General features: G+C 46.6%; 1 protein-coding gene across 4 annotated transcripts in view; it reads left to right on the top strand.

The window, feature by feature from the left end:
* Positions 1-9,880, top strand: part of LOC127009807 (uncharacterized) — a 130,861-nt gene that overhangs the window by 99,122 nt on the left and 21,859 nt on the right. The window contains exons 7-8 of one of the 4 annotated variants that reach the window (XR_007762393.1): positions 5,478-5,596; positions 9,140-9,703. The gene's annotated coding sequence lies outside the window, so the exon portion shown is untranslated. Of the gene's footprint in view, positions 1-5,477; positions 5,630-9,139; positions 9,704-9,880 lie in introns of those variants that run through there. The other 3 variants (XR_007762399.1, XR_007762395.1, XM_050883170.1) reach the window with 3 other exon arrangements.

Below are 9,880 nucleotides of genomic sequence, written 5' to 3'. Positions count from 1 at the left end.
AGATTCCGCCATCATCGCTCGCTGAGTGGCAGTGGGACGTAATAAAACACCTCATGATGAATTTTTGATTTATTTAATTTTTCGATGCCCAATGATTAATGTAGAATCACTTAGGTTTAAGAACAGACCACCTAGTCTGGACCATGGGGTCTGTGTGGTCTGATTTTCTATGTAATTCTATGTAAGTAATAGCTTTTTATTTGTTTGTGTAAAGCAACACTGGACACCTGTCTCCATATTTCTCACAAACCAACACTTTTTCGCGTTTACCAAAAGCTTGGAAAGGAAGCTGCACTATACCCATTTTTAAAGGGAAAGGAGATGCTTTGAAATGTGGTAACTCTAGGGGGATAAGGTTACTGGAGCATGGCATGAAGGTATATGAAAAAGTCCTGGAGAAGAGGCTGAGAAGGATAATAAGAATTGCTAAATGTCAGTTTGGCTTTTGCCCTGGGAGATAAACAAGTGAAGCAATATATACTATGAGAGGGCTTCAGGAAAGGTTTATGGAGCAGAGGAGGAGATTGTATCATGTTTTTGTAGATCTAGAGAAGGCATTTGACAGAGTACCAAGGGAAATTCTAAGATGGGCATTGAGAAGGCAAAGAGTACCAGAAAGATTGGTCGAATCGGTGATGGGACTATGTGAAGGTAGAAAATAGAGGATGAAAACAGTGGTGGGAACATCAGATGAGTTCAAAATTGGAGTGGGGTTCACCATGGATCTGCCCTTAGCCCGCTCTTGTTTATAACAGTAATGGAGGAGGCAACAAGGGAAGCAAGGAGAGGCACCATGGGAGCTGCTGTCTGCAGATGACTTGGTAGTAAATGCAGAGACGGCAGAAGAAGTGAAAGAAAAGTTTAATAAATGGAAGGAAGGAATGGAGGAGAGAGGTTTGAAAATTACTATGTAAAAAAGTAGGCTACATGGTGACTGGAAAAGAAGCAAGAGAAAAGATTAAATGAGGGAAATATCCATGTGGATGCTGTGGGAAGGAGGAGGTGTTAATTCTGTCTTGTGCACATGTTGCAGGCAGTGGTGCCACCTTAGATGCTCAGGCCTCAGAAATGTAAGAGGAGAGCAGAATTTTACATGCCCAGCTTGTGTAAGGAGACAGCAAGGCCAAGAAACTGAGAGGGATGAACTAGAGGTGAATGGAGGAAAGCCAGATGAGGTAGAACATTTCTGTTGTTTGGGAGATGTTCTGGACTGTGAGGCAGGAGTGGAGAGGACAGTGAGAGCGAGAGTGGCGGCAGCGTGGTTAAAGTGGAGGAGGTGGCTGGTCTACTTGTGAATCACAGCATCCCTTAAAGAGCAGAGCAGGGGTGTGCCAAGCGTGTATTAGATCAGTGATGTTGTATGGAGCAGAAACATGGGCGCTAACTCTAAAATTGATGGAGGTATTGAGAGCAAGTGATTGCAGAATGCTGAGGTATATGGCGGGGATCAGGTGGCAAGACAGGGTGTCCAGTGCAGATGTAGCTAACAGATGTGGAGTAGAGGACCTGGAAACAGTGCTCAGAAGGAAAGACTCTGATGGTTTGGACATGTAAAGAGAGCAGGTGAGGATACAGTGTTGGGAGTTGTGGAGAATTTAGAGGTAGAAGGAAGGAGGCCAGTTGGTAGACCTAGGAAAACGTGGAGAAGGTGTATACAGGAAGACTTGGCATTGCTGGGATTGGATGAGCATCAAGCAGAAGACAGAGTAGAATGGAGGAGAGCCATAAAGCGTCCAACCGCTCAGGAAGAGTGAAAACGGACATTAAACGAAATGATGATGATTTTATAGTATCCTTGTGTATGTGTACCTATAGAAGGAAATATTTGCAGGACTGAATTAAAGCTTTACTTCTTTATACATGCTCTGACTTGTTTAACTTTGGTCTAATTTTTGCTTTAACTATTCATCTTGATATTAAGTTTCAGTAAGATAACCTGACTCGTACATGCATGCATTCTAGTATAATATAATATTCAGGCTAAGCTTTTATTTCTGGAAGACCATATTTTTTCTTATTTCTTCCACAATAAACAAATTTAAGTAAGCTGGTGGTGTGCAAGATTTTTTGAGATTAATTTTCAAGTTTTAATTTTTCAAAGTCTTTACATTTTTCTCTTATTCCTTACACATAAAAGAAAGTAAAGGAAGTATTTAAGGTCATCTAACATCAACAAAATATCCAATTGAGTTCAAGATGAGTTGGTTATGGTGTAAGGTCACTTGAGGTCATCTAAGGTCATGTAAGGGTAACCGATCCTTTGTGTCCCAACAGGGGAGATCAGCATCCATTGGTGTGGGTTCTGCTCCGAGGACTTCCTGGGCCCGAGGGAGTGCAAGGAACATATAAGTAAGGTGAGGCTCTTCTCTCGCTCCATTCCTCTCCTCCCATCTCTTCTCACTTTCCTTCTTGCTCCTTTTATCAGTTCCTCCCTTCCCACCTTTTCCTCTAATATCCACTTCCATCCACTGTTCCCATTTATCTCTGTTCTCTTATGTCCCTCCATGCCTCTGCCTTTCCTTCCATCTTCATTCCTGTCTCCGTTTATCACCTCCTCCCTTCCCTCAGTCTTGTGTCACTATTTCCCATTCATCTTAGTTAGGTCACCTCTTTCCTTTCATCCTTCCACACTACAAAAAAGGGAAATTTATCGCTGACATTTAGGCTTCATTCAATTTTATATGAAGTAATTTCCTCCAGTGGGCAGTGTTTTTGTTTAGCCTTATTTATGTCGCCTTGAGCTGCCTCCCTTCCTGTAACAAAGAAATATAAAACTGACCTTCTGCTCCACCCCCCATATTGATCCCCTCTTCTTCTCCCTCCCATTATTCTCCTTCATGCCCCTTTTGTTCCTCTTCCTCCCTCACATTCTGCTCCACCCCCCATATTGATCCCCTCTTCTTCTCCCTCCCATTATTCTCCTTCATGCCCCTTTTGTTCCTCTTCCTCCCTCACATTCTGCTCCACCCCCCATATTGATCCCCTCTTCTTCTCCCTCCCATTATTCTCCTTCATGCCCCTTTTGTTCCTCTTCCTCCCTCACATTCTGCTCCACCCCTCATTTTATTTCCCTTCGCCCCTTCACCCTACAGGAGCACCCCAGCAGGAGGCCGCGGGGAGGTGGTCCGGGGCAGCACCCCCCCCGGGGCAGCCAGGTGAAGTACCCGCCCCAGCCCGGCACACTCATGGGCCACAGGAAGGCACGCTCACCTGGCCAGGTCAGTGTCGTTAGTGTGTGCCTTACCTGCTCTTGTGTCTGTGTGGAGTTTGTTTTTACTTTTAACTATTTTCAGTGTTTCCTTTTCACTTTATGGCACTGCTCTCTCCCTCTCTTACTCTTCACCCATCTTACTCATAAAAGTCCTCTTGTGTCCACTGCCCTCTTCATTTTTTCCCTCCTCTTCATGCCCTTTCTCCATCCCTTCTTTCCTTCTCTTCTTTTGTGCCTCCTTCTTCTGTCATCTCCAAATTCTTGTGCGTCCTTTTTCTGTCATCTTTCTTGTGTGTCTGTCTATAAGTGCAGCTCAGTCCTCTGTTTCTCCTGCCATTCAGTCGCCTTCATTCCGGCCCTGTTTCTCTGTTGTTATAAGACCCCTTTGTTTATCGAGCTATTTAAATCCCAGGGTTGTGCCTTACTGTTAATGTCTTCCCCTTTCCATGCTCTTTTGTTTCTTATCCTTCTTCCTTCCTTCCTTCCTTCCTTCCTTCCTTCCCTCCTTCTTCTCTTTGGCCTCCTTTTCCTCATCCTTGAATTCTCTCCTTAGCTCATTCCAGTCCTCTCCTTTTCTCTATTCTCCTTGTATCACTCCCTCCCTCCCTTGCTTTCCCTTCACTTCCCTCGACTTCATTTTTTAGTCCTTATTCATTTTTTCTTACCTTCCTGTTCCTAGCTATGCACACTTTCCTATCAAATCTTTATGAATAATGCCCACACTACACTTTGTTCTATGTCATCCCTATATTCTTCTGCTCACCTTGCTTTCCCTTCATTACCCACTCACAGGAAGAGACTACAGGTCCAGGTGGAGGTGGAGGAGAGGAGGGGGAGGAGGTGGAGGGCAAGAGGAAGGTGAGGACTCCGAGGGCTCTGCAGGAACAGTTTTGGCTGCAGAAACAACGGCCAAAACCTGTGTGTTCCGTGGAGGTGGAGAAGAAGCACAAGTAGGTCCCTTAGGGGTGTGGGAAGGGGCTGAGTAGGAGTGGTAGTAGTAGCAGTAGTAGTAGTAGTAGTAGTAGTAGTAGTAGTAGTGTTGGTAGAGGAAGTAACAGTAGTATTGAGATTAGAGAAAGGAGGAAAGATGTGAAAAGTTTCCTCAGCACCTCTTAACCCATTCCAGTATTTCACCCACTTAGTGTAGAATTTATCACCCCATTTAATCCTTGCTAGTAGTAGTAGTAGTAGTAGTAGTAGTAGTAATGGTTGTAGTTGCAGTAATAGTCGTAACTTTACCTTTACTTCCCTTTTAATCCCTGTTTCTGGTTCCCTTCCTTTCCTTACTATTCAACCTCTCTCATTCCCCTTGTTTTACCTTTCCCTTACCAATGATCTCGGGTACCTCAGAATACTCCTTAAATATTGTTTGTTTTACCTTTACTGTTTCTTTCATTTCTTGTTTGTTGTTCCTTGTTTCTGGTTCCCTTCCTTACTTACTGTGCAGCCTCCCTCATTCCCCCTTATTTACCTTTCCCTTACAAACAGTCTCGGGTACCTCAGAATACTCCTTAAATATTGTTTGTTTTACCTTTACTGTTTCTTTCATTTCTTGTTTGTTGTTCCTTGTTTCTGGTTCCCTTCCTTACTTACTGTGCAGCCTCCCTCATTCCCCTTATTTACCTTTCCCTTACAAACAGTCTCGGTACCTCACACCACCGTTACAGGTAATAGTAACTCAACCTTTACTTTACCTTTAATTCTTGTTTCTGGTTCCCTATCTTATCTTGCTGTTTAGTCTCTCATTCTCCTCTTTATCTTTCCCTCAAATAATCTCAGGTAACTCAAACCACTCCTTCCTTATATAGAATAATAGCAACTTTACTTCTTGCTTCTTGTTTGTTTTTTTGCTTCTAATTCTTCTTCTTTCCCTACTGTTCAGTCTCTTTTGTTCCCCTATTTATCTTTCCCTTTTAACAATCCCAGGTAACTCAGACCACTCGTTTCCTCCCCACCAGGAGTTCTCTGTCCACCTGCAAGTACTACAAGTTTTCCTCGGAGGCCAATCTGAGGCCCATAGGGAGTGCCACAGGCGGGGCGGGAAGGGCGGCGAGAGGGCTTCTCCTGCTCCCAGTGTGGCTTCAGGTGTGATAAGGTAAGGAGGTGAAGGTGAATTTGTCTTGGAGTATCGTGAAGAGAAATGTCTTGAAAAATATAATGTGACTAATTCTTAACCCTTTGTAACTTGGGATTGATGCTTTTTATTTTTGTTTTGTTTCATGACCCGTTTTGTGACGCGTAATGAACCTGTGTGTGTGTGTTGCAGTGGTCGGTGGGTCAGCTTCACCTCTGCAAGGATCACGCGCTGGACATGACCTCCTGAGCTGCGGGATCTGCCACACCTACAAGACGTGCACCCAGCAGCGCCTCCTCGTCCACCAGAAGGTACACTCCGACGTCAGGGAGCACATTTGTACGGTGCGTAAATGTTTGTCTGTGTGTTGCCCAGTGTCTGTCCTCTACTTATTCTTTCTCATGCATTGATTCTGTCTATTACTTAGGTTGGTGTTCTCAGATGCTTCCTTCCACCCCTCACATCAACTAATTCACAAAGACTGAAAAGGAGAGTAGTAGTAGTAGTAGTAGAGAGTGTTTTCTTTGGTTCACGGTACAGAGCAAACTACCACCAGGGTCATAAAACTACCCCTGGAAATCACACCCTCACATCAACTAATTCACAAAGACTGAAAAGGAGAGTAGTAGTAGTAGTAGTAGAGAGTGTTTTCTTAGGTTCACGGTACAGAGGAAGGGTCAAACTACCACCAGGGTCATAAAACTACCCCTGGAAATCACACCCTCACATCAACTAATTCACAAAGACTGAAAAGGAGAGTAGTAGTAGTAGTAGTAGAGAGTGTTTTCTTAGGTTCACGGTACAGAGGAAGGGTCAAACTACCACCAGGGTCATAAAACTACCCCTGGAAATGCCCAAAACTCCCATGACAGCCTTGCCAGATACGTGTGCTCGGGCGCTGAAGTGTTTGAGAATGTGACCCTTGTTCTCTTTCTGGGAGTAGCAGTTTTGTATTTTTTTATATATATTCTCTACTTATTCTCTATTGATTCTTTTTAGGGGAAGCTGTAGTTTTGTGGGTGTGTCTTTTCCATTTTATTTACCTGTTCTCTGTCAATTTTGGACGGTGAGGCAGTGGTCTTGTGTGGGCTATTTTGTGATGTAATTTTCTATCTTTTTGGGGGTGGGGGTGAGGCAGTGGTCTTGTGTGGGCTATTTTGTGATGTAATTTTCTATCTTTTTGGGGGTGGGGGTGAGGCAGTGGTCTGGTGTGGGCTATTTTGTGATGTAATTTTCTATCTTTTGGGGGGTGGGGGTGAGGCAGTGGTCTGGTGTGGGCTATTTTGTGATGTAATTTTCTATCTTTTTGGGGGTGGGGGTGAGGCTGTGGTCTTTTGTGGTCTTTTTGGGGCTGGGGGTGAGGCAGTGGTCTTGTGTGGTATTTTGGGGGGTTGGGGGTGAGGCAGTGGTCTTGTGTGGGCTATTTTGTGATGTAATTTTCTATCTCTATGGGTGTGTGGGTGAGGCAGTGGTCTTGTGTGGTCTTTTTGGGGGGTGGGGGTGAGGCAGTGGTCTTGTGTGGTCTTTTTTGGGGGTGGGGGTGAGGCAGTGGTCTTGTGTGGTCTGTTTGGGGCTGGGGGTGAGGCAGTGGTCTTGTGTGGTCTTTTTGGGGGGTGGGGGTGAGGCAGTGGTCTTGTGTGGTCTTTTTGGGGGGTGGGGGTGAGGCAGTGGTCTTGTGTGGTCTTTTTGGGGGGTGGGGGTGAGGCAGTGGTCTTGTGTGGTCTTTTTGGGGGGTGGAGGTGAGGCAGTGGTCTTGTGTGGTCTTTTTGGGGGGTGGGGGTGAGGCACTCACCCCAGAGGACAAGAAGCCATGGGGTGCGGCACAATTGGCAAGCCGTGAACTGACAGACACTGGACAGCACCCTGGCAGAACGTGTACAGAACAGGAGTCTGGAGGCAGTGCAGGGTGAGTCTCAGCCTGGTGACGATCCTTGTCCTGATATACCCAGCATCTCTCCCCCCTCCACACATGTCCACACCATCTCCAGCATCCTGATATACCCAGCATCTCTCCCCCCTCCACACATGTCCACACCATCTCCAGCATCCTGATATACCCAGCATCTCTCCCCCCTCCACCCATGTCCACACCATCTCCAGCATCCTGATATACCCAGCATCTCTCCCCCCTCCACACATGTCCACACCATCTCCAGCATCCTGATATACCCAGCATCTCCCCCCTCCACACATGTCCACACCATCTCCAGCATCCTGATATACCCAGCATCTCTGCCCCCTCCACACATGTACACACCATCTCCAGCATCCTGATATACCCAGCATCTCTCCCCCTCCACACATGTCCACACCATCTCCAGCATCCTGATATAGCCAGCATCTCTCCCCCCTCCACACCTGTCCACATCACCTCCAGCATCCTGATATACCCAGCATCTCTCCCCTCCACACATGTCCACACCATCTCCAGCATCCTGATATACCCAGCATCTCGCGCCCCTCCACACATGTCCACACCATCTCCAGCATCCTGATATACCCAGCATCTCTCCCCTCCACACATGTCCACACCATCTCCAGCATCCTGATATACCCAGCATCTCCCCCCTCCACACATGTACACACCATCTCCAGCATCCTGATATACCCAGCATCTCTCCCCCCTCCACACATGTCCACACCATCTCCAGCATCCTGATATACCCAGCATCTCTCCCCCTCCACACATGTCCACACCATCTCCAGCATCCTGATATACCCAGCATCTCCCCCCTCCACACATGTCCACACCATCTCCAGCATCCTGATATAGCCAGCATCTCCCTCCCCTCCACACATGTCCACACCATCTCCAGCATCCTGATATACCCAGCATCTCTCCCCCCTCCACCCATGTCCACACCATCTCCAGCATCCTGATATACCCAGCATCTCTCCCCCCTCCACACATGTCCACACCACCTCCAGCATCCTGATATACCCAGCATCTCCCTCCCCTCCACACATGTCCACACCATCTCCAGCATCCTGATATACCCAGCATCTCTCCCCCCTCTACACATGTCCACACCATCTCCAGCATCCTGATATACCCAGCATCTCCCTCCCCTCCACACATGTCCACACCATCTTCAGCATCCTGATATACCCAGCATCTCTCCCCCCTCCACACATGTCCACACCATCTCCAGCATCCTGATATACCCATCATCTCCCTCCCCTCCACACATGTCCACACCATCTCCAGCATCCTGATATACCCAGCATCTCCCTCCCCTCCACACATGTCCACACCATCTCCAGCATCCTGATATACCCAGCATCTCTCCCCCCTCCACACATGTCCACACCATCTCCAGCATCCTGATATACCCAGCATCTCTCCCCCCTCCACACATGTCCACACCATCTCCAGCATCCTGATATACCCAGCATCTCTCCCCTCCACACATGTCCACACCATCTCCAGCATCCTGATATACCCAGCATCTCTCCCCCCTCCACACCATCTCCAGCATCCTGATATACCCAGCATCTCTCCCCCCTCCACACATGTCCACACCATCTCCAGCATCCTGATATACCCAGCATCTCCCTCCCCTCCACACATGTCCACACCATCTCCAGCATCCTTCTCCTGTACATACCCAGCATCTTCCCTCATCCACATGTCCAAACCATCTCCCCTTCTCCTCATATACCCTGCCTCTCTCTCCTCCACACATGTCCACACCATCCCCAGCGCTTCAAACTTCACCTACATCTTAGAGATCAATGTTGAAATTATACACATTTTTGTACTTCAATGGCATGTTTGTTGATTTTATACAGACGTTAATGGCTGCAGTATTGTACAGTATAGAACATGTTGCTAACGAGTCCCTTGTCGGCAGATCCTGGGAGGGGACGGAAAGAGGGAAGAATGAAGGAAGGAAGGAAGGAAGGAAGGAAGGAAGGAAGGAGGGAAGAAGGAAGGAAGGGACACACCTCAACTAACAGGACTCAGATCATCAAGGTTCACAGTCCACCAGGAGTAGCCCAGAGAGGGAGTCCAGTCTACCACGGGACAGTCCACTCGTCAAGGTCCAGCCAGGTCTATTGTTGACAGTCTGGGAACGGGAGGAAGGAAGGAAAAGGAAGGACAGAAGGAAGGAACACACACACTCATATTCTTAACTTCTGTCTTTCTTACTGATGCGATATTTCTTCTCCTCCTCCTCTTCTCCACAATGTGTTGAGTAGGTGGGTGTTGATACAATTGCTTTTCTCTCTCTCTCTCAATCCATCTATTTTTCTCTATTATTTCCCTTCTTTATCTTACTTTCTCCCTCTTCCTCTCATCATTACATTTTCTCTTCTTTATCATACTTTCTCCTCCTCTGTTCATAATCTCTCTCTCTCTCTCCCCTGTTATCTCATTCTCCTCTGTCTCTCTTCATTCTTAATTTTTATTTGTCATTTTCCTCTCTCTCTCTCTCTCTCTCTCTCTCTCTCTCTCTCTCTCTCTCTCTCTCTCTTCATCACTTCTAGGTAAACTTCTTTTTATTTAAATAGGGGAAGTTAGACACAAACTAAACAATTATTTTTTATTAACAAAAACAGACACACCAGCACTGAGGAAGGTCATATATGGC

The sequence above is a fragment of the Eriocheir sinensis genome, chromosome 42 (genome assembly GCF_024679095.1).
Source record: "Eriocheir sinensis breed Jianghai 21 chromosome 42, ASM2467909v1, whole genome shotgun sequence".
NCBI classification, from domain to species: domain Eukaryota; kingdom Metazoa; phylum Arthropoda; class Malacostraca; order Decapoda; family Varunidae; genus Eriocheir; species Eriocheir sinensis.
The sequence above is the reverse complement of the archived record's forward strand: the minus strand, read 5'-3'. Positions and strand labels throughout refer to the sequence as shown.